At 44.4% G+C, this 25,192-nt stretch overlaps 1 protein-coding gene and 1 pseudogene across 12 annotated transcripts in view; one reads left to right on the top strand and one right to left on the bottom strand.

Annotated features, from left to right (window-relative positions):
- Limch1 (LIM and calponin homology domains 1) overlaps nt 1–25,192 on the bottom strand; it is a 320,820-nt gene that overhangs the window by 133,084 nt on the left and 162,544 nt on the right. The gene's annotated exons all lie outside the window — the stretch shown is intronic.
- On the top strand, nt 16,039–18,997 carry LOC114702007 (annotated as a pseudogene).

The following is a 25,192-nucleotide window of genomic DNA, read 5'->3' as shown; positions in this document are numbered from 1 at the left end:
AGGGCCACTCGAAGCTAGAATTCCAAATTACGCTTCACGTGTTCTGTTAACAGCAGCAAGGGCCCTTTAGGACAGTCTGCAATTGCTAAAGGATTATCTAAAGAGCAAATGCCAAAAGCTGCCTCCTCTATACACTGTCCCCTACCTTCCCACCCTTCAAAATTAATCTTCCAAGCCAGATAAAAGCTACACAGATGAGGCCCTCTTAGGTAACACGAAATAAAAATGCATCTGCTTCATAAAGCTAGTTAAATACATAGTATCAGAGGGTGACAATGTGTTTGTGGACATGAGTGTTGAGATGGGAAATCCACTCACTTTAACAAAAGCAACCCTGAGATCCAAGAGGAAACCTCTTCTTTACAGCATCACACCAATTCAATCACCCAGGAGCTATAATCAAGCCACACGCTGAAGGGAAGGACAGACAATGGTTTCTAACTTCCATAGAACTGACTATCTCAAGAGGAGAATCCCATACATGTCTTTCAATATGACGTGACTACTCCCAGCAAGAGGAGCTGTACTGGGAGATGGGAGCCCACCCAGAAGTTTCCAAAGGGGACTTCAGAGATGTGACATGAGCTCGGGTCACCCTAAGGGTAGTCAGTCAAGTCAGCCTTGTCTCATCTCTGAAGAGGAAAGGGATGGAGAGGCATGGTACTGGGGGTGGGAAAACTGAGATAAAGGGACAGGAAATGAGGCTAGGCAGGCTGTTGAAAAGAATATGGATTGTATCCTGCTGGGGAAGGAACCAATAAACCTCTAGCTGGGAGGATGCCTCATCAGTATCCAGGCCACTTCCTTAGCCAATGGTTCAATGGATACCATGCCTGCATTCAGGGAATGCCTATAAGATCTAAGGCCAGTGCCTTCTTATTCCTGCCTTTACAACCCCAAGAGACATGCTTTGAAGTTCTGAAAAATAATTACGAGCATTGGCTTTTTAAGACCCCTTAGAAAGGACTGAAATGGCTTGAGGGTTATCACCAATGTGTGAAAAGGTTTCCTGAAGGCACAGAGTGTTTACTGGTGACTTCCATTTGGTCTGATGTATGTGGCAGCGAGGCTTGAAGCTTTAAGTAAACTAGCAGCCAGGCCCTGGGAGGCATCCTGAGGTGCACCACAAGGCCGGTGCAGGGGTTCACACTGTGATCAGGTCACACCGCCCTTCAGGGGCAGCTAAGAGTCTGGACTGGTGCCAGCATCAGCTCTCCAATTTTAGGCACTTGGCCTCACAACTGAGGCCTGTACAAAAGCTTCTTACTGACTAGAATCCCTTGGGAGTTTGCATGTGCTATTCCGCTTCCCTCACAGAAGAATCCCTTTCAGCGCCGGAGTGTGTGCAGGGAATTCTGGGAAATCAAAGTTTTTCATCATCGTATATTCCTAATGGTATTTGAATATCTCAGTGTTTGGGGAGTATTTGGGATTGAAACCTGGGCCTCACACATACTAGGCAGGCATTCCGCTACTGATCTATGTCCTCACACCTAACACTGAAGTGTTTAAAACTGATTTGGTTCTGACCCTAGAGGAGGTATACATTTTAACAAAGCAAACACATCTATATGCCTTTGCTTGATTTAAGGTTATTTATTGAAGGAAGGGCATAAGTTGAAACTGCCTTAGCCTCTCAGTTCTCAAATTATCCCACCCAAATGCTTGTAAATTCTCAGTATGTGGGGGAGTGTGCCTGTGCTTTTATTAATGTACTAACTACACTGACTTTACAGAGTTCCCTTGTATAAGCCCCCTGTTATAGGCCTCGAAACACACTTTTACACGTATCTTTACTTTCAGAACATTGCTGGTTCACGATGAGTTTTTGACACAAGTCCCTAAGCAACAGGTATGAGGGACTCCATTGTGACATGTTACTACAGGGAAATGTGACCCATTCTGCAGGAGGCCACTCTGTGACTGGGTTTGCAGTGGGGGAAGATAAGGAAGGCCTGTGCTTACCTGTGGCCTGAGCTTTTCAAGCCATCACTACTCAATGCACTCATCATCCAGAGCTGACTGGGTACCCAAAGGAATTAGAGATCTACCCCGAGGCTAGTCATTAACAAGCAAAAATAGACAGGACGGCTTCCATGGTAGTTGGGCTATACACAGAGTGTAGATGGCCTCAGCGGATGCCATACTCCAAATGCTTTTTGATTTGGTGAGATTTCCTGGGAAAAGCTGATCCTGATGAGGATTTTGTGAATTTGTAGAGTATTAGTAATGTCATATTCTGTCTTTCAGTACTGACCTCTCCCCATCAAATCCTCTTTTTATTTTGGGGTACAAACTCGGGGCCTGATGTAGGAGAGGCAAGTGCTCTACCAGTGAGCTATATTCCCAGTTACTTTAAAAAAAAACACCCCCAAATTCCTGATTTAGTTTCAGGCCATTCCCACTAAGGTTATAAATACAAGAGAAGCCACATGGCAAAGAGAAAAATACTCAGGCTTTTAGTGTTAAGAGTTCAAAGCCGGATTCAAATCCTTTCTCAGCTGCTGCTTGGGATATTGGACCTGACTTAATCTGAGTTTTCATTTCCTCAACTGTAAGTGGATATGGATAATACAACCCATCTGCTGGTAGATTCCAAGCAATATATGCAAAGTATCCAATGTCTTGTCTCCAGCACTTAGAAATTAGAAGCTAATGTCATCTGTGGGCTGATGGCACCATCTGATGGGCCCAGTGACCCTGGTGCCAGCTGCCTTATCTACATGGTTGATATTTTTCAATAGCTATATAGTTAACTTCTTATTCTTCTCAGATCTTTGCTCAAATTGGTCCAATCAGATAAAATATATACCCTACAGCTTTTTATCCCAGCACTGCATGACCTTGCTTACTGAACTCATTGCCCAGCATAATACCTGAACTTCCTACTTAGTAGATTAGTCATGACAGCCATGTTTTCACCTCAAAGGCAGGTGTTTTGTCCACTGACACATTTCTAGTGCTTGGTGGACACTTGATATTTGATAAAAAATGAATGAAGAATTTAATGTTCTTGGCATTTTAAATGTTTGGTCAGTTAGGTTGCTGTACTCTCAAAGTCATCTCCTATCAGCTGTTGAGAAAGGGCAACACCCAAGAGATGCTAATGGGACACCTAGAACCACTGGGGGACTTTCAGCTGGCTCTCACCCAAGGCACACCACAGAGCATAATGGGAGAGAAAGTATTGTTTGCACGGACTTAAGTATTCACCACCTGCTCCCACACCTACAATGCTTCACAACTTATGCCCACCAGGCAGCACAGGGGGAAATGTTTGAACATCCCTGGAAAAGTGGGAGGAAACTCCTGAAAAATGAACAGCTCCACGAGTGTGATGTTGATCAAGTTCATGACGTTCAACAGAAACCTGCCTTTTGCTATTTGCGGACAGTTTCCACATCCGCCAACTATGGCTGCCTTGTTCAGACAGCTGTGTCAACAGCTCCCCAAGTCCCCCACCCATCAATCAAAGGGCAATGACTAGAATTTTAATCAAACACAGGAGCTCTTAAGTAGAACAGAGAGGCCTCCGTTGTTAAAAGGGGCAATCACACCAGTCATGCCTTGAATCCTGATCGCCAAACCTTTAACATCTATCACGGCCTTTTGTGGCTGGTGCATGAGCTCCATAAGACAAAGGTTATCATCTCTATGTAAATCTGGGCACAATATTTGGTACTTGTAGTTACATGATGAGTAGCCACTGAACAAATAAAAGAACTTAGTTAATTCAATACACATTTCAAAGACTTTTTACAAAACCCCAGGGATGAAACACCAAAGACTGTTGATTCAATAAGATGGATAGAAGTTGAACACAACACACACATGAGCACATGCACACACACACACATATTTTATGGTTTTTTTTTTCTGAGCTTGACATGAGATAGAGGCCCAAGTGTGTAATTCAACTGCTAAATGAGTTAATGCCATCTCAGCCCAAATGAACAAATAAGAAAAGCGAACGCAGGGTCTGAAGAACTAGCTCAGTGGGTAAGAGCACTTGTTCTTACAGAGAACCAGCGTTCAACTCCCAGCATCCATGTCGTGGCTCACAACCATCCAGAACTCCAGTTTTACAACGAGATGCCCTCTTTTGACTTATTCAGGCACCAGGCACACATGTGGTGTACAGACATGAATATGAGAAAAAAAATTCATGTATACAAAATAAAATAAATCTAAAAGTAAAACTTAAAAAAAATTAATGTATCAAGAGCATAAGAAATAATGGTTTTCCTGCTTTAAAAAACAAAACAAACAAAGACAAAACAAAAAAATGAATGAGACCATATCTAGGAAAGAGATACACAAGTCTGGGTGCACATTTTAGAAAAAATAAATCTTGACAGAACGGTGAGTGGTCCAGAAATGGAGTTGCGTGGATATGAATGGAAGGAACTAAATAGTATAAGGACATGCCTGGGAGAGACCATCAGAGCAGGAGAGTCATGTGAAGCAATGCTTGGTCACCTCACCATTTGGGCCCCAGCAGTGCCCTGAGCCTGTCTATCCTAGATGTATGAGTGATTGACACTCGACTATTGCTCTTGAGACCTGGCGACCATTACACAGTCCAAGAGCAGTAACAGAAAACCGAAACAGATGATGGGAAATCTTTGCTATATAAAAAGAAACTAGTTTTCTTTTCTTGAGTTGTTTATAAGGTTTAGTGGCTCTAAAGGAAAAAAAAAAATGGCTTTATAGAGATTGGAGTCCTCCATGCAAAGCATAGGCTTTACTGAATGTGAGCTTGGAAACTAGCAAATGACAACTGAGAAGTCTGTCCAGGTACGGGCTGCAAAACCTGCCCTGCCTTGCTCTGAAATTGCTATCACTGAGAACCTGAAGCAGGGACGGTTGCATTCTCTTTTTACATCACCATACATGAAAACAACAGCAGAAGATCTATCTAGCACATAGTCAGTATACAGTAAATTAAAAAATAAAAGATGCTAAAGCTGGTCACCAGTACCTGGATTCAAGAGAGACTATACAGAAATTGGTTCTAGAACTTTCAGTGAGAGCTAATCAGGCTACCAAGACTTCTGGTCTACCCTGGAATACTAAGGCAGCTGATCACTCTGCTTGCATCCCTATCATGCATAGTTAGCACAATTTCTTTAGATTTTCATCAGAAGGAATCCTAAGCCCTGTGGCCTGGTTCCCAGGGCTTCTCAATTCTTGATCCTTCTCTCCCTAATCTCCTATTCTCCAACTACATCCTACTCTACTTTGTGGGCTTAGATTCCTTGTACACAGTTTGCTCTGGGTTTCTGTGGATCTCTTCAGGTTCTTCCATCTGCCTGGAACACATATGTCTGGCAAATTCAAAGTACTGCAACAGAGTTTCCAAACTCTCCTTTTGTCTACCCCAAAAAAAGCTTTCTTCATTTCCCAAGTAGGCTTGATTAATGTCCTTCTCTGTATTTCCACAGTACCTTGGGCTACATCCTTCTTAATACCCTCTATTCTAAGTTGAAATGCCTGCCTCCCTCCAGAGAATCGGTTCTTCACAGATGGACAACCATGACTTCCATGGCTAGAACCCCGAATTCACAGCAGTAGGCACCGTCAATGTTCACATGGTCTGAAATAATGGGGGCAAACCAGCTGCCTTTGACTACAGTGAGCCAGAGATGAGTGGTCCTGTTTCCAAAACGGGAAGAAGATCCTTATGATGCCTGAACACTGATGACAAATGGCATCGATGATCACTTTACAGCCCTCACAATAGTCACATAAACCTCCTTTCAGACTTTGAAAACTAGAATCCTTCCATTTTTTTAAAAATAACTCAGCTCAGAGTGCTAATGTAATTTCGTAAGTGGATAATTTTACAAGTTACTCCCATGCGCCCTGAACGTTCCTCTCTTAATTCTTCAACTTGGTCTTACCTCTGCTTACATCAAACTTTCAAACAACTATCATTAAATAGCGACATCAAGTGCAGAGCCTTATGGAAAGCACACATATTAAACAAGTATTTTAAGGGCCATTTTTATCCAGGCTCCTGAGAAAAAGCTGGCACTAACAGAAAATAAAAATCAGTGTCTAGGATGGGCAGGAATAGGGGTGACTGGAACCCAAAACATTTTGTGACCCAAAACATTCAAATGCTTATGCTTAGAATTTGATAGGTAAGTGAGGGGCAGCCTCAGAGAGCAAGGGGCAAAGAGAAATCAGATTCTAAGAGAACAAGAACTGTCTGCTCCATGAGCAAAACAATGCTGATTATAAACTCCTGGGTACTCAGCCTATGGTTCCAGGTTTCTAGAACATTCTTCCTCTCACAATGATCCTTAGGCAGGTTTAGCAGGTGCCATGTTTTAGAGATCAGTATGTAGGGACATAAAGGATGAGCCACATAGACAGAAGGGAATCCAAGCACAGGGGCTTCACCTTGCTCACATACAGCAAGAACCTTCTCCGCCACCATGGGACTTTGTAAATTTTCATAAAAGACCAAATAACACATCGTTTTAGCCTCGAGGGCCTCATGTTTTCTGTCATGGCTGCCCAGCTCCACCATTCTGGAAGGAATGCAACCAGGATGTTGCATAAATCCGGAGAGCATGGCCGATTTCGGTGTGTACAGATAAAAATTAAAATTTCACTTCATTTCCATGCGCCACATGATATTCTTCTCTTACCATTACCTCAACCCATTAAAGACACAAAAACCAGTCCGAATCCAGGCCATGGATTAGGCAGTGGTTCACAGTGCCCTGCTCTGTTCTATACAAATGCTCTTCTTTGATCTCATATCTGCGTTTTTCTATAGCCAAATGCCAGCAAAATAGCCCACTGCTGGAAGATTCTCAGTATTTGACCATGTTGATGGCAAACTTAACTTTCATTTCATAAAGCAGAAAGCTATATAAAGAATTACAAGACTTATTTTCTTTCCAGTCATTTTCTATGGAAGTTTTGAGGCCTGAGCACTGTTTCGTTTGTTTGGTTTTTTTCCTTCATGAGTGGAGAATTGTTTTTTTAAAAATTATTCAACTTTTTTCATCTATTTTACACACCAGTTACGTTTCCCCTCCCCTCTCCCCCACATCCCATCTACCTTCCTTCCCATCCACTCCTCCTCTGCCCTGCCCCATTCGTAAAGGGCCAGGCCTCCCATGGGTGTGAACAAAGCATGGCACATCAAGTTGAGGCAGGATCAAGCTCCTCCCCTGCAGCAAGGCTGGGCGAGGTAATCCAGCCTGGGGAATAAGTTCCCCAAAGCTAGCTAAGCACCCCAGGGACAGGTCATGATCTCACTGACAGGAGCCTCGGTGTCAAACCAAGCGACACAACTGTCACACACATGCAGAGGGCCTAGGTCAGTCCCATGCAGGCTCCCTAAGTCCAGAAACCATAAGCTCCCACGAGCTCAGGTTAGCGGTCTCTATGGGTTTCCTCATCATAACCTTGACACACACACACACACACACACACACCGGCTCATACAATCTCTCCTCCCTTTCTTCAGCAGGACTCCCAGAGTTCAGTTGGTGCTTGGCTGTGGATCTCTACATCTGCTGAGCACCATCCTTGAATGGTCTCTAATGAGTTCGGCAATATAAGCCAAGGCTGTAATAAATGTCCATGATTATGAAACGTCAATGAAACCCATGGAGTCTATAGATAGAGCAGAGGGACGAAAGACACACGTCACCGCTCCCAGACCATCTGTTCTCTTATCGGGTTGAGCAGCTGTCCTAACAACGACTTTCAAAACTTCCCATCCTGAATGACACTGGTCTCCTGTCACAGAGGCAGAGAGACAAGAGAAACACTGGAATCAGAGTTCGTCTTCTATAGGTGTACCTATACACAGATGGAAGTGGATACGTATATAGGGAGTTCTTTTCTGCCTAGCTGTTAACTGTAGCTTTCTTTGTCATGAAAAATCGGTGTGACTCTCTCATGAGCATTGAAACTTACATAATCAATCATATTTTCCATGTTGCTATGGCACTAGGAAACTCAAGTCAAGTTCCTATCCCAATTACAAAAACTATGTATTTTTCTTTTGGTTATATTGATACTTTCCATGGTCAAAGCTTTTATTTTTCTCAACTATATTAATATATTTTCATATGCTTTTATTAGAACAAAAGTGAGATACCAATTAATTAACTCATTAATCTTAGTAGCCTGGTCTTTTTGTTCAAGCACACAGAAACAAGCATGTTAGTAACACATACAAAAAAGCATATTAGTAACATGGTCAGACCAAGATGAGCCCAACAAAAGCTTTCTTTCAAATGTCCCCTTTCCTGAGACTTCCACATCTCCATATGTTTCTGTTCTTCATCGGGCTGTTAGCATTCTGTTGCCATGGCACTCATTATTTACACAAACAATAAGCAAGGGAAGAATTTCTGCCCATTTCCTGACAACTACTCCTTAGAATCTCAGGCCAAGCGCTTGGGAGTCCAACTCTGTATACCAGAGATGGTGAGGCAGGATAAGCCCAAGCCGTTTAGTCTGCATTTTGAAAGTGGAAGACTTATTTTTTTAATGCCTAGAAGAGTGAAATAAGCTAACAGTACCAGGTGGTTTTTCTTACCCAACTAGCCAGCTGGTATTAATTGGGCATATAATATCATATAATATAATGTAAAATGAACCAACCAGATTGTGCATCACATTTTGACTCTTACCTTCTTATAAACAAGAAACAGATCTTTTAAATGGCCTTTTAGGGGTGTGTGTGTGTGTGTGTGTGTGTGTGTGTGTGTGTGTGTGTGTGTGTGTGTTGTACACATGTGTATATGGTATGGCCATGTGTGTGCCCCCCACTTCGTGGACATGCATGCAAAGACCAGAGGAAGACACTGGGGGTGTCTTCTTCTACTGCTTTTTGATTTATTCCCTGAGACAAGGTCTCTCACTGAACCAAAAGCTTTCCATTTAGGCTCGGCATGCTGGCCAGTGAGTTCCGAGGATCTGCCTGTCTCTACTTCCAAAAGCACGTGATTGCCAAGCATGTGCTCACACACTGCACTATTTCCTCAATCCAGGAAACACATTTTTTTTGTTTTTTTGTTTTGTTTTGTTTTGTTTTGTTTTTGAGACAGGGTTTCTCTGTGTAGTTTTGGACCCTGTCCTGGATCTCACTCTGTAGACCAGGCTGGCCTCGAACTCACAGAGATCCACCTGCCTCTACTTCCCGAGTGCTGAGACTAAAGGCATGCACCACCACCACCCAGCCAGGAAACAGATTTTTAAACATTAGAGGAATATGCAGAGAATATAAGGGATGCTCTGCAGGCAGATATGTAAAGTGTTGGATCTTGCTGTATGGGTACACAGTAAAGTTTTAATTTCGAACGTGTTGTCTGGAACCTAAGACAAATCAGAAAGTAAATTATCCTACAATATCTTCCCAAATAAAACATATCTGCCTATCAGTAGGGTGTTTATTACACAGTGGTTTCTGTATAATAAGAGTTTAAAAAATACTTTTAAAAAGTACAGAAACTGTTTTTCCCTAGCTCACAGTGGTAGGTATGGCAGCAGAAAGAAACACATTGAGGCATTGAACGGAGTGGGAAGAGTCAGCACAGAACTAGCTAGGTCACTTTGGTCAAACTGTTCATTGCACCTGAGCTGCCTTGTACTGTATAAAATGTGGGTTCTACAGTACACTTCTCAAGGTTGCTGAGAAAACAAACCAACAACAACAATAACAAAAACCAGTGGGAGGGGGCAGTGCCTAGAATGTGGCAAAATAAAAGTGAGAAGATGGTTGGAGAGATGGCTCAGCAGTTAAGAGCACTGGCTGTTCTTCCAGAGGACCCAGGTTCAATTCCCATCACCCACATAGTACCTCACAACTGTCTCTAACTTCAGGCCCAGGCACCATGCATGCATGCATGTGATGCACATACATACATATATATGCAAGCAAAACACACACAACACATAAAATAAAAATATAAAAAACTTTCTAGGAGAAGGACAGAATGACAGACTCCAGGAGTCGGACTCTGCTTCTATCTTTCACTCAGGCATGCCTGTGAGCAAAGACCTCCCAGCCCTAGACATCAGTGTGCTAGGAAACATGGCCACTCCTCTCAGCTACCACTTGGAATTCCTATAAAGAATAAACAGCAGACACAAAATGCTTAGCACATAATCGGCATGGAACATATATCTAACTGTCATCAACAGTGTCTGATACATAGGAAGCATTCAGCTGACGGTCACCATCACTAATAGAATGGACTCAGCATCCCAAGTCTCACAGGTATAAAGCTTTTTGGCATCATTCAGTATTCCTTCCATTCATAAACAGGACAGTTCATGCCCTTCTGCTCTAGAGACAGAGAGTCTGGTCTGTAACACAGAGCTTTGGGCTTCTAGTCGTCCATGTTGGGTTAGAAACCGCACTGGAGGTCCTTATACCTCCAGGAATGGTGGGGTCATTATGGAAACCTGTTCCTCATGGCTGTGTTCAGAAAGGGAAAAAGCTGGGAAAAGATTCGAGCATTGGGCTAGGTAGGGGCTGCCACTGGTGATGAGGTACAACTCCACGTTGTTCTTGATCCATAGAATGTGTGCCTGGAAGGCATCAACATTCAATTTTTTGTGAAACTGGCCGAAGGTCTGTAAATCAAAAATATAACCACAGGAAATCAGAATGACATCGGGGAATTACAGACTGATCAATTATACTTTGGGCCAGGGCCAGAGCATGGCGTCATTAATCAAACAAAAGACCCTGATTTTTCTTTTTAATATGACAAAATTTACTAGGGTCTTTAGAGGTTTTATGAATGGTGACAGGGAAGTTCTCAAACAAGATTCTCATGAACGGGATTTTTTTTTTTTTAAATGAGTACTGTGATCATTGCTAAAGTATTTTAAAGGGAAATAGTATGCCAAGTGTCGAGTTCGGTATACATTTCAAATGCAGAATGGAAACATGAGGGTAAGTGGATGGTCACAGAGATGGGGCAGTTCAGGCTCCAAGCGTCGCGAGAGTTTATTCATGCTCTATAGCGTAGACCTCAAGCAGAAGGTAGCCACAAATGGGAGAAATGTAACGGTCTTACAAGTGGCCAAAGTTCTGGTCACCATCCACTGACAGTTCATTAGGGCTAGACAGCGCACTGAGTTCACCCTGTGTGCCTCTGTTCCTCACAAGTGAATTGACTACATGCTATTATGGTGCCATTTCACAGATATGGAAGCAGAAGTCCGAGGAAGGATGCGAGAGACATTAACACCTTCACCAGAGCAGTGACCATCACCAACTGCTTGGGAACACACCCCATGCTCCAGGCAGAAGAAGCCTAGTTACTCTGTTCACATAGCTCAGTTAGCCTCGTAGGTTGGTGCTTGTGGTGGTATTGTGTTCCCCCAAAATATTGTGCACCCTAATAAACGTATCTGGGGTCAGAGAAGAGAACAGCCACAATATTAAACATAGAGGACAGGCAGTGGTAGCACACGCCTTTAATCCTAGCATTCCTGAGGCAGAAATCCCTCTGGATCTCTGTGAGTTCAAGGCCACATTGGAAACAGGCAGGCATGATGACTCACACCTTTAATCCCAGAAAGCGAGCCTTTAATCCCAGGGAGTGATGGCAGAAAGCAGAAAGGTATAAAAGGCGTGAAGACCAGAAACTAGAAGCATTTGGCTGGTTAAGCTTTTAGGCGTTCAAGCAGCAGTTCAGCTGAGATTCATTCTGGATGAGGACTCAGAGGCCTCCAGTCTGAGGAAACAGGATCAGCTGAGGAACTGGCAAGGTGAGGTAGCTGTGGCTTGTTCTGCTTCTCTGATCTTCCAGCATTCACCCCAATAACTGGCCTCAGGTTTGATTTTATTAATAAGTACCTTTAAGATTCATGCTACAGGTGCTAAAGTTACTCCCCACTTTACTGGATAAGACTGAGACAAGGTGACCCAAGATCACGTCACGGAAGTAGCTCAGCAGGATGATGGAGCTCCATACTTAACCCCTCAGACAATCGCAAGCAAAGGAAGACAATGCCTAACGGTCTCCTTTATATGTGGAATCTGAAAGAGTCGAGGTCACAAAGTATGGAGTAGCCTGGCAGCGGGCATAGACGGGAGGTGGACAGGACATAACCAGGATGGTGCTGGTCAGAGGGCACGAGGTGTCACTTAGACTGGAGGAGCCAGCGAGCTCCTGCATGGCGCCATGATGGCCGTGAGTAATCATGACACATGCTTCAAGTTGGCTGAGCCAGTTTCAGATGTTCCCGCCTCTCAATGGCAAGTGTGCAAGGTGAGGTACAGATTCATTCGCCCGGCAGTCATCCTACATCATAACATCACACTGCACTCCACGAGTAACCTACAATTACGTGCTCGTTAAAACAAAGGAGAAAACGAACAGCACGAAACAGCAAGTGCCAAGACAGTCCCCACTTGCAAACCTTTGGCTCTGTAGTAGTGAAGACCCAAGCTAACAGGGAGATCTCTGGCGTGGGAGCGGGGAAGGGGCTGCCTTGGCAGGTGCTGAGGAACCAGACACGGAGCTGAGCTAGAGGTACCTAGAGCTGACTTTAAAGATGGTGATATCTGCTGTGTTGTGTTACTGCTCCCTCCAATACAGGGCTGTCATCTTTCACAGCAGAAGCAATATGCTCATGGCCTGAAACAACATGCTAAGCAGAACAGTAAATCAAGAGAGAAAAGGGAGGTTGATGTGCCTGAAAGACTCAGGAGCAGGGAAGGAAGGGGTTAAAGAGAAGAAGAAAGTGGAGATAAAAAACCAGAAATGCATCAATTCCATTCCACAGGCAGACAAGCCTAACACAGTATAAAGCAGGCCCATGGGGATTGTTCTCATTAAAAAACATAGCCACTGGGCCTGAGATGGCTCAGTCACACACCACAGGATGCACAAGCATGAGGGTCCGCGTTCCATCCTTCAGAACACACATTAAAAGTGTGGGGGTGGGGTGGGGAGTAATTGCACCACATACCATAATCCCAGTGCTGGGGAACCAGAGATACCAAGTTCCCCGAGGCTCGCGAGCAAGCAAGCCTCGTTGATTTGGCAAGCGCTCGTTCAACGAGAGATCCTGCCTCAAAAAAAATAAGGTAGCGAATGACTGAGATATACACTCATGTCAGTCTGTGTCCTCTGCACACACGTACATGCCCATGTGCATCTGCACATATGCATGTGTGCTCACCCCTGTGTGCACACCCCCACACAAACAATACATGTGTGAGGGTGTCTTTGTACACGGAAAGCAGTCTGTATTTGCAAATATTAAGTAAATGTCCATTAGAAGTCTGTGACACAGCCTGGACTGTATTGATGGGTAAACAGGAAAGCCAGTCAGAAACAATAAATCATTTTGCTAATGGTTAGTATTTCATGCTTGCAAACTGAACCAACTTAAAAACCTGAACGATGGCCCCAAAACATCTAAAACATCAAATAAGCATAACGTGTAATGAATATATTACTGGATATATTATTTTTTTTCCTCTAACTGTTTAAAAGTATAAGCTCTCCGTTTACCTAACTTTGGGAAGTCAAACCTGCACCTTACTCTAGTGAATCCCTTTCTGACCAAGCATGAGAGACGATCACTCTTAGCTTAGTGACTAGAAGGCCATTAAATAGAATGATGGAGGACTTGAGAACTACAAGTCAAGATGGAACAGCTTCTTCTCAAGACTGTATGTAAGCAAGTGGTCGCTGGTCAAGGTCAAGACTGGGATTATAGTCAGATATAGTGGTAGCTACACTATCACTCTTGCTATGGCCTTCTCCTAGAGTTCTTTTTTCCTCTATCCCCAGTGATAACTGTCCATCATTTTCCATTGCTACTCTCTTCTCGTGCTGACAAACAGGAAAAACAAAACAAAACACCACTCAACTTCTTTCTTAGAGAATGTGTTCCCCGCCACCGCCAGGAGATTCAGAACTCAAAGGGCCTTGATGCTTTTATCAATGCTGCTCAGTGTCAAGGACAGGAAATAACAATATTTTTTCTTTTCTGACTCAAATACAATAGCCCTTTGTGAAGCTGCTAAAAAGCTAGAAATAGAAAATTTGAGAAATATTTCAGGTGAGAGATACTCATCAACATATTCCATCTTGCTTAAAACATCTCCAAGCTTTTCTTAGCATTCCAGCTCACACAGCACTGAACTTCAGCATGATTAATCGGTTTCACTCTTGTAGTGGAAGGAACTCTGAGGTCATCACAAGAGAGAGAGAGCAGGGAGCTGTCCTGTGGGACTGAAGTCCCTGTAGGCATGTGTCAACTCAGAGGGTTGTTTTCAGAATGAAAACAGGACACGTGGGAAAGGCAAGAGAGAATAATGCAAATTACTGCATCCTCGTTACCTGGCACCCGGAGTTTAGATCAAGGACCCAGGAGGTAACTTAGGCAAGCTGGAGAGTCCCTGAAGGCTAAGCCTATGACAGCAACCAGCAGGTGTTCTCATTGGCTGCCCAGCACAGATAAACGAGGCCCTTAGTTTGGCAAGCTTGACCGTGTTGGTGTCAGTGGGCCTGACCTAGCAATTGGAGATGACGGAGACCAACAGAAGGTGTGTGGTGTCTACGGTGGGCTCAGACATTACAGATCCAGTGAAGGAAAGACACACAGAGAGATACACATGATGGAAACAGGGCTTTGGGGAGCAGGGTGAACTTGGTAATGGAAAGGTAGAGAGCTGCAGGGCACCAGAGGCTCCTCCTGGCCTCCTTCCTTAACGGCTTCTCCTTGCCACACCAGTCCCCTGGGTGCAACTCCTCCCTTCAATGGGAGAAAAGCAGATGACAGCCAAGTCTGCTTCAAGTCCTGCCAAGAAAAACTTTGCAGGGTTAAGAACACACACAAAAAAGCTTTAAATGTCACACTACTGTGGTTATTTTTTTTTTTTTTTCGCAAGTTTCCGGGGCACACATACACACAGGGAAATGTTGCTTTTATTCAAAGGGTTCAAGAATGTTCACAGTCTATCAAGGAGCTACTATGTCCTCCGGCTCTTTCACCAGCTGGATCTGTTCTCCAAAGGGCTGGAGATTTATTTCAGAGCAGCCGATGTTTCAGTTGGTCCATTAGAACCCAAAGCATAGCATGGGAAGCCTCCAGCATAATCACAGGCCCGTGGCTGAGCAGGCTTAGGGGACATGGGTGGGCAGTCAGGAAAACAACACTAGTTCACTGTGTTAGCTGAGCAGGAAAGTGTCCCTACAGGACACAAAGTTGACTTCCAGATAGAGCCAGAAATGTAAATATCTGAAGAAAAATGATTTCTACGATGGTGAGTTTGTTGACATGTCCCGCAAATCTGTCATCCATACATGCAAAAGAAAGGTGGTGGTGGTGGCGGTGGGAATTAACCAGGACTTGTGAAATGTCAGTGATAAAAATTAATCTCAAAATGAACGCATGCCACACACTTTCTAGAAAGGTGCAGACAGGTATCTTTCATCATCACCATCATCATCATCATCATCATCACAGCCTGACAGCCAAGATACCAGGATCCCAAATGGCAGTACCTAACAGAGGATCTGAGCTCTGGATGGGGGAATTAAGATGGTGACAACATCACTTCGTGTGTTGTTCAATCAACCATGTTCATAAAGGAGATGTGACGACTATGAAGGTACACATCACTGTACTGTACCACACACCAGCCTTCACCCTGGTGCTCAGGGAAAAAGTAAAAGCTTCATTCTGAAGCACTTATCTAATTATCCTTCATTATCAATAAAAACTCAGGAGTCAGATATCGGGTTAAGAACCTGAATGATCAGAGAAACAGCAGAGAAGCGACCAGTGACCTTCTCCTCTCTCTCTCTTCTTCCTCGGTCCAAAAAACGCTGAGAATCTTTCTAAACCCCTCCCTACTACTTCCTGTGTCTATCTGTTCTCGGTCCTCCAAAACCTCTATGGCTAATTGTGGTCAGCTAGTAGGTCGCTCTGCCCTCTGAATCAAAGTAAACTTTATTGTCAGTCGCAGGAGTGTCAGAGTGCGAACAAACACACCCCACAACATATCATTCAATTCAGGACGAGGAAAGTAGAACTGAACTTTGCTGTCATGTGGACTGAACCTGTTGATTTCATGAAAACGCAACTTTCTAGTTCAGATACAAAACACTTTTTCTATAGGAGCACAAAGAAGACCTCAATACATCCAAATATAATTCACCCTTTCCCTGCAGAATCACCATGGTGGCCGGGACCCTGTACTCATATCCTGAAAACTGGGGGTGGAAGGTTAGTACTGCTCAGTACTGTGGGGCTCAGGTCTACCTGCTCTCCATACCACCCCACTTCCACTTTGGCCAAACCAACTGCACCCCTGATTTTCTCCACAAATTTCCTCCCAACGAGGTTCCACTATTTGAGGGCAACAGCAGATTCCGTGTGCTTGGCCGAGATTCTGTCACCTACTGTGTGAACAAGGAGGAACAGTGGAGAGGTAATCCAGAGACAGCCGCTCACACGGTGCAATGGGTGAGCTTTGCCGAGAGTAACATCGTTCCTCCCGCCACTTAGGAACCCCTGGGTGTTCCCCACCTTGGGGCATCACGCACAACACCAAACAAGCCACTGAAAATGCAAAGGAGGAGATGAGGTGGATTCTGGGGCTGCTGGACACACTTGAAGATAAGGACTTTTCCAGCGGTAATGAGTGACACTGGCTGATACCACAGTTGTCTGCACCCTGCGGTGGCTCTAGAAACAGGTCTTAGAGGCTCCTTTTTTGCTAGACCTTCCCCAATACCAGCTGCATTCGCCAGCCCTAGTTCATGGCTGTCATGGGGGAGGGGTGAAGCTGTGTGAAAAGATGGCCCAGTCTGACACTAAGAAGTCTGCAGAGAGCCAGCCAGCCTCAAAAGGATACCCCAAAGAAAGAAAAGAGTTCATGGGAAGAGAAGAAGAAATCCCAGGCTAAGGGGAAAAAAAGAAAAAAGGCAGCTGTCACAGCTCCTGAAGAGGGGATGCACAAATGTGAGCAGGCACTGACTGCTGAACCCAAGGCCAAGGGCCCCATCACTCACCTGCCCAAGAGTATCTTTGTGTTGGATGAGTTTAAGCAAAAGTGCTCCAGCGAGGCCATCCTCTCTGTGGTTCTGCCATATTTTGGGGAGCACTTTAGGAAGGATGGCTGGTTCCTGTGATATCCTGAGTTCTACTTCCCTGAAGTGCTTGCCCAGACCTTCATGGGTTGTAGCCTCATCACAGGAACGTACCAGAGATCGGACAAACTGGGGAAGAATGCCTTTGCTCGTGCTACCCTCTTTGGAACCAATGACAACAGATCCATTTCTGGTGTTTGGGTCTACAGAAGCCAAGAGCATGCCTCTCCCCTGAGTTTAGATTGGCAGGTGGACTTAAGAGTCATATACATGGTGGAAACTGGGTCCTTATAGCTAGGAGACCTAGACTCTGGGTCTAGGTCTTTTCCTGGGACATGAAAGAAAACAAACACATAATTCATGAATTTTATATCTTTATATTTACATGCACAATTATAGACCAACATATTTCCATTAAAAGATAGTGCATGCATGTTTATAATCAAAACTAAGTATCATTAGACATTCTGAGCCCTGAGGTTGACCAGCTGTCCTGGGAACACTCACCAGAGAAGAAAGTGCTGGATCCGCCTAAGGAATTGGCATCCAAATCTCTTAGGCATAGTTTCATGTTATTTTCTCCTTCACACATTTGATGCAATTAGTTCTCACCAAATCAAGATATTCATCACCCCCAAAGCCCAGGCTGATGATAACAGAGCCTCATTATTTCTTGAGAGTCAATGGATCCCTCGGCCATTACACGTGGTAATTGGTAATAGGTAATTCTTCAGGACTATTACAAAAAGTAGTCCATCATTTCTTTTGCTCTGGTTTTCACTGTGGGAGGATTCCTCTATAGAAGCACTGCCTAGGAGGTTCTTCTTCCCTACTGTTAATACTGTGACTGATGTAAGACACTCCCACTCATGGAAACACGCAGAGCAGTATCCCTCACGGTGAGACAGAATGTGAGCCCTATGATGGAGCGATGTCTGCAAAATGATGGGGTGAGAAAAGTCCTGTGTGTATTTATTTTAAGGCAATAAAACAGGGTCAGTGTCAGAAAATAGCAGGGGTATTTAAGGGGCAAGGAGGGAAAGAGACAGTCAGCTTTCCATCCTTTCTTCTCCCTTCCTTCCTCCCTCTCGCCTCCCTTCTCTTCTTTCTCCCTTCTTTACTATTTATCACTTTCCTTTCTTACCAGTCTACTCATATCACTTTTCCTCCTAGGTATTTTTTTCCTTCCTAAAAGTCATTACTAGATAAGTAGGTAGGAAGATGGGGGCGGGGGAGGGTGGGAGCAATATAAATCTGTAAATGTGTGAAGGACTTAATTGCCTTGATTGAATAATTTGGGCCCAGAAGCTTCCTATCATCAATACCAAATATGTAGATGTAAACATGTCCAAGAATATCCTAAGTTTTCCCATATTTCTAAGTGAAAAATGTAGAAGCAGCCGTGTGGATAAAAAAATCAATACATTGGAAACTTCTAGCCTGGTTAGATTTCTGGGAGTATAAAATTTAACCCGAACAGGAAGATGAAATAAGACTCTACCAAAAATGATTCCAGCCGAATCAGGGCTGGAGTGAAAATCCCAGGACATATAACGAGGGCAAAGTGATTGAACCAGAGCTGTCCTCTGGCCCAGAGAAGTCAAGAAGAAGCCAGGGAAAGCAGAGCAATTCCAGGCCACTGCTCATCCCCCAAGTACGGCTGAGGTCAGGGTCTCCGAGGTCAGGCCTGGGTTCAGCCCTTGGAGAGGCAGGAAACCACAACAGCAACTTTTCAAGATGTACTCTTTATGGTATTTGCAGGGACGGCCAACAACAGCCAGAGGGCTGTTTACCAACAGCATTCTCCAGCACCTCCCTCAGAAATGACTGCTGAAATTCCTGCCAACACTTACATGGGAACCAAAGAGAAGAGGCAGAGTGTAGCCATGTAAAACATGCCCCAGTCATTTCGTAATCTCCAGCTCCGTGCAGATGGCTGCTGTGGAAGAAATGACTGCTTACAGAACGGAGCCCAGAAATCCATCCAGCCTTCGGAAAGAAAGCAAGAGTGAAAATTAACCACCATGCTCTGGAACTCAGAGCTCTCTGATGTCTAGGAATAAAACATTCACAAAGGAGAGGAAATGGGGTCAAGGGCAAGTACAGGTCATTGTTGAAGGCGGTCAATGTCAAAAAGGGCACGCCATATTAAAGTAGATGTTCTACAGACTGGAGAAGCCAGACATAAATTAGTATATCTCCATTTACCCAAGAGATGTGGGGCTCTGGGCTCTGGAAGGAACCAAACACAGGCTCAATTGCCAAGACAGTACCAGAAGCCACAGAAGCTGGCTTTCATCAAGTCATCTGCTCAAAGCTGGGCCTTAGGAGTCTTGGGACCCTTGGGACCCATTATCTGGGGCTCATCCTTGTCTCTCCTTGATAACGATACAAACAGATCAGAAGAGTTTGGTATGCCGCTCTACACAGACAACCCTCCCTTCTTCACCCTACAGCCTAAGAATGAGTACAGACACACTGTCCTTCTAGATCTACTGGACATTCCTTTTGAAAGCATCGGGAAAAGGGACACGGAGCTGAGTGTCTTGGTCTTGACTAGTTGGTGGCACCCTACAGAGTTTAGACAGCAGCATCCATTGGGTAAGACCTGAGGGGACTGGTTCTAGCACTGGCCACCTGACATTTGGTTTAGTCCTGGATGGGGTAGAAGGGCAGTCAGTACTCAGGAAAGATTAGATATCTCTCTCTCTCTTTCTCTCTCTCTCTCTCTCTCCCCCTCTCATGCATGTACACTTGCACACTCACCACACTCACACACACTCAATGCATGTACACTCACACATGCACAAACACTCACACACATATCACATACTCACTCACACACACACACTTAACCTTCAGAAATAAAATCTCAAAGAATTCCAAATTCATCTCATTGACCAATCCTCCTCCTTCACCTCTTCTTCCTCCCCTTATTTCTCTCTTCTCCCTCTTATTCCTTCATCTTCTCCTTTTACTTTCCTTTCTTCTTTTCCTGCTCTTGCAGGAAAACCCCTAAGGTAGTTATCAAGCCCATTTTACAGGCAAGTAAACACAGGCTTCAAAGGATTAAGGAATCTGCCAGAATACACAGCCACAAAGCTGAAAATTCAGGGTTTCAGATTACCAGCTTACTGAATAGAATGTCAGCTGCCAACAAAACTTACCACCCCCTTCTGAAAGACAGATTTTGAAGGCTGGGGCTATGAGGAATGTATTCTATTCATTCAGCAAATACCTATTGAGCATCTACTGTCTACCAGGTGCTAAAAATGCCCCAACTGGCATGAGCTTTGGCCCTAGGTAGCTACATTCTCCTGCTTCTCTAGTTACGTGTCTTATCATCAAAAGAAGAGGCTGCTGAATATGCTACTCAAGGGAGCCCAGAAAGCAGCTTCTTTTCTATGTCTTTGAAGGAAACGATCTCATTTTTTTGCTAGGACCCTCCAAGAACCATTTGGTGACATGCAAAGAGGCTGGAGGGACAGCGATTAAGGAACACAGGGAAATGTACGGCATGAAGTCAGGAGGAGGGAGGGACAAATATGGCGGCCTTTGTGTCAAACAGGGAGGGCTGAACGAGTGGTGTATTCTTGTCCCTTCTCTACCCGAGGAAGCTGAGAGAGTTAGAGCCATCCATAATACTCAACACACCTGCAGAGAAAGCAAGTTGCAGAGTGTGGCTCGCACCCCTAGGCAGACTCCCCCGGGTCCCAGACAGCTGTGGAGACCAGCAGCCTCTGGTAGTCCCCACCTACACAGTGCAGAACAATCCCACAATCCCCCTCTCCCCCGACTGCTGAATCAGCCGGGCTGGGATGCTCCAGGGAGAAGAGTTAGACTCTAGATATATTTGGTTTACTCGGCACCATGAAGGAAATCACAGTAGTTCAGGGAGAGAATAAAAATGGGGAGTTGGCAGAATCAAGGTGATAAAAATAGATTTTTCCAACCCTACGAAGATGAATCACTTTGCCACGGGGATTCGTGAAGTGGTTTCAATTTGGTTTTCGATCCAGCCCCATAAATTTGATGAAGGGATATTTCCTTCCCTGGGCAACCAGTGCCATGAAGTGCTCATTCAGTCTTCAGACAGCTTTGACGGGACTTGATTAGAAGATTGCTCAGGAATAACCTCCAGTCCTTTCTCTGCCTGCTACAAACATGGATTGTGATGGACAAGGAGCAGCGAGTGAGGCTGGTTATCCAGCCCTTGAATCCAGAACCACTACCTCTTCCTCCCAGCTCAGTTTTCTCCCTGATTATTTCCCTCTTTGTTGTCAGAAAAGGAGATTTTCACAATGCAAAGGGGGTAGCTGAGGAAAGAGCAGAGTGTGAGAGGTCCCAGGTGAGAGGTCTCTCCATGGCACCAGGTGCTGTCAGGAATGACGCAGTGTGGGCATCCGTCTTTAAAACACAGCAGGGTTGCTTCTCATTCACAAAATTCTTAACATTCTCTTGAGTTTGACAAATTACTATATCTGTGCCTTTAGCTGCATACCCATAAAGGAAAAGACAATATTCTGCTTAGCGGATAAAGCCTATTTAAAGCAACTGGTAGTGGGGGGGGGGGTGCAAAAAGTAAAAATCCATATCAAAGGCTCAGTGATAGGAAATTGATTCTGGAATTACTTTAGCTCATAAAAAGTAATGTTTTAAACTAAACGTAAAAATCCACATAGCCTCCTTCCTTCTCCCCTGAACATCCATCACATACACTTTCCAATAACGGATCTTACTCACCCCAGCATGTCCTCACTCTCTGCACTGAGCTCCAGCAGACTCACACAGAGAGATGGAGGTGCACCTCCCCTCGTCTGAGCCCCTCACAGCAGCAGCCCAGATGCCCCTACATTCTCCTGCTCAGCAAGATCCTCACTACCACAGAGCCAAGCTTGGGGCAGAGCAGGCTGCAAGAGCTGAAATGCTGATGCGGGAAAAGGAGGATGAAGTGCTAGGGAGCTGATTGCCACATCTATCGGGAAGGGAGGCGGGGATTCCGCTCCCTCGGAGGAAGGGGAGGAAGCTGTCCCCAGACCCCCGGAGACCCAGATACCATAGCGCAAGACAACATGGTGGCGGTCTCCGGCCGGCACACAGTAGGCTTGCAGTACTGCCAGCCATTCTGGGACTGGGCTGAAGGGAGTGTGACGCAGGGCACAAGGCTTGAGTTCCAACTCAGTGACAAACCAGCTGCAGGGGCCTGGGCCAGTTACCACCTTCTGTGTCTCAGTTTCCCCATTTATAAAATAATAGCGCTCTGAAACAGTCAGATGGCCCCTAGTCTTGCAACCATGAAAACAAACACAAGCCTAATAAATAAATAAGCACTGCTATGGTTTACCGGAAACACACTACATACCATTCACCATCATCTTACACACTTGACGTGTGTCAGCTTGCTTGGTCCCACAATGCTGAGATGAGATTTATTAGCTCCATTTTATAGATGGGGAAACTATCGCACGCGCTCTGTGAATCCCCATGAACGTAAAAAAGATCATCATATCCATTCAGTGTTTTGAATTTAAATGGTAGCATTTAATCTCTGTGCTTGAAATTGAGGTGGCATCTGAGAATGGAATCCAGCGCCACTGGGTGATTAATGTGTTTACAGCCTCTGCTGGTGTAACTCTGAGATACCAGTATTGACGGTCATAGCCACTCAGGCTGCTGCAGAAACCATTTCCCACCTGTTGGTTTTTATTAAAACTCCATAAAGGGCAAGAAATATTTCTTTGTGCAGATTCTAAAAACAGGGTCCTGAAATATGTGAGCAGAAATACCGTGTATGGATTTACTGTTTGGAATTTTCAGGTGCTATAAAACACAGTGTTTACAACCAATCCATCACTTATAAAACTTTATTAGATTGATAGGCCAGCAGAGTCCCTGGCATCCTGCTATTTATTGACACCAATAGATCATCCAGTAGGCTGGCTTTTAACATTTATTAATAACTTCTGTGCTTCCTGGCCCTTCCGCTGTTTCCTCCCATTATGGCCTCCTTTATCGTTCCTGTCATTTACTCTACTTTTTTTTAAGTAAAATATTTACTTGAAGAGAGTTTTTAAATTTACAGAAAATTTGCAAAAATAAAAGAATTTCAATACAACCAAGACCCTGGATCTCAATGCTTGGGATCATCTGTAACCATTGCTGAACAGATGCACGCAGAGTGCTGTGAACCAAACTGTGTTTCACTCTGAAGGCCTTCATTTCTTCCCCAATGTTCTTTTCCAGCTCTTTGATACCGTCTAGGATAGCACAATACATTGTCATCGCGTCCCCATAACTTCCCAGGACTTACTTTGTTTCTGAAACTTGCCTGTTTTTTTTTTTTGGTAATGACCTTGGCAATTGTGAAAAGCTCTGGCCGGGTACTTTCTAGAATGTTTTCCACTTGACTTTGCTATTTTTTTCCCTCATGCTTAGCCATGTGAGGAGGACCATAAAGGTTAAGTACTATTTTTACAACACTTGTATCAGCCACACTGCTTTTATTTTACGTTTTGGAGGTTGGTTTTTCATTTTATGTGGGGGTAGGGGGTGGCTGTCTCACTATGTTTTCCAGGCTGGTCTTGAACTCCTGGCTTCAAGTGATCGTCCACTCCTTCCTTGTGTAACTGAGACTGTAGGTCTGTGCCACCACCATGCCTATTAGTCACCATATTTTCAAAAGCTTTATATTTAAGTCGAACAGCAGCTTTATGGTAACAAAAATTGAACTTGGAAAAAAAACAAGTTAAATAGTGAGGCCTTTACTTGGTTACCCTGTAGTTTACATGGTTGAGAAGACAAGAGAGAAACTAAGGCTTGCATCCATTTTTAGATGAGTGTGGAACCCTTAAGCTTCTAGCGGGAAGCCAGTTAATTACCAGATAGGTGTCTAGCAATTCTTTTGAAAGGCTTGCCAAGACAAACTTCCTACAAAAACAGTCTCAGAGGAAGACGTACTGGAAGAGCAATGTTATTTCAGCCAAGTATGGCCTACTGTTCGTCTGATGCCTTCAAGCGGGCAGGGATTTTTTTTTTTCTTGTCAAACTGTAGAAACCCCATGAGCTCAAGTTGGGAGTCCACGGCAAGAACTCGTTCTGTGGAAATTTCTTTATGTAAGCTGTGACTATGAAAAACAGGTAAGACTCAGACCAGAACATGTGTTCCCGCTCTTATATATTTTTCCTCACACGTCCTAATTAAAGGTTTTATTCCCAAGGGGGGAAGTGATGTAATGTCACAGGCTGCCGAACTCGGCCCAGTGAAAGATAAGGCAAAACAACTGGGCTCTTTCTTCAAAGAAAGGTTTGTTTTCTCTTCCCCCAGAGACAGGAAGAAGAAAAAAAAACCTAAGGGAAGGATAAAAAAGCTTACCGAATTCCTATATTTAACTCCCACCTTTGCAGAGACACAAAATGATGGTGGAAACAAGTTTGGAAAATAATTTAGTGTATGAAGAGGTAATTAGACTCTAGCAAGCGACACTAGTCATTCACGGCATGTGTGAGTAAGAATTTAGGTGGCTGGCTGGCTTATTCACTGCAATGGGTTGAATTGTACCCTCACCCCTATAACTCAGAATCTGACTGTATTTGACTTTAAAGAGGTCATTAAGTTATAGGAGATCATCTCGGTGAAACCTAAGCCAAGCTGTGATGGTGTGTGTCCTCATAAAAAGTGGAAATGCAGGCACAGACAAACATGGACCAGTGCAGAAGATGGCCACCTCTACGGTAAAGAAAAAGGCTCAGAAGAAACCAGGGCTCGTGGCGCCTGGATCTTGGACTTTCACGTTCCTCCAGAATTTTGAGAAAACACATTTCTGTTGCTCAAGCTGCCCCAGTGTAAGGCACTTGTTACAGTAGTAGAGCAAACCGACAGGCTCCCCTGGCACTAACGGTCAAGGTCAAAGGGTAGGAGAAAGGCTGGAGCGTGAGCCCGGTGGGGATTACCTAACCCGCTGTCGTCCGTGAGACAAAGGACTTTCAAAGTTTCCATCCGTCATGATTTCAAATCTAACTCCAACAATTAACGACGCCTCCTGTGGCTTCAAGTCTCTCTCTCCTCTTCCTTGAGTCCTTTCAGTACT

The sequence above is a fragment of the Peromyscus leucopus genome, chromosome 10, assembly GCF_004664715.2.
Source record: "Peromyscus leucopus breed LL Stock chromosome 10, UCI_PerLeu_2.1, whole genome shotgun sequence".
Lineage (NCBI taxonomy): Eukaryota > Metazoa > Chordata > Mammalia > Rodentia > Cricetidae > Peromyscus > Peromyscus leucopus.
This window is presented reverse-complemented; position numbering and strand designations above follow the sequence as displayed.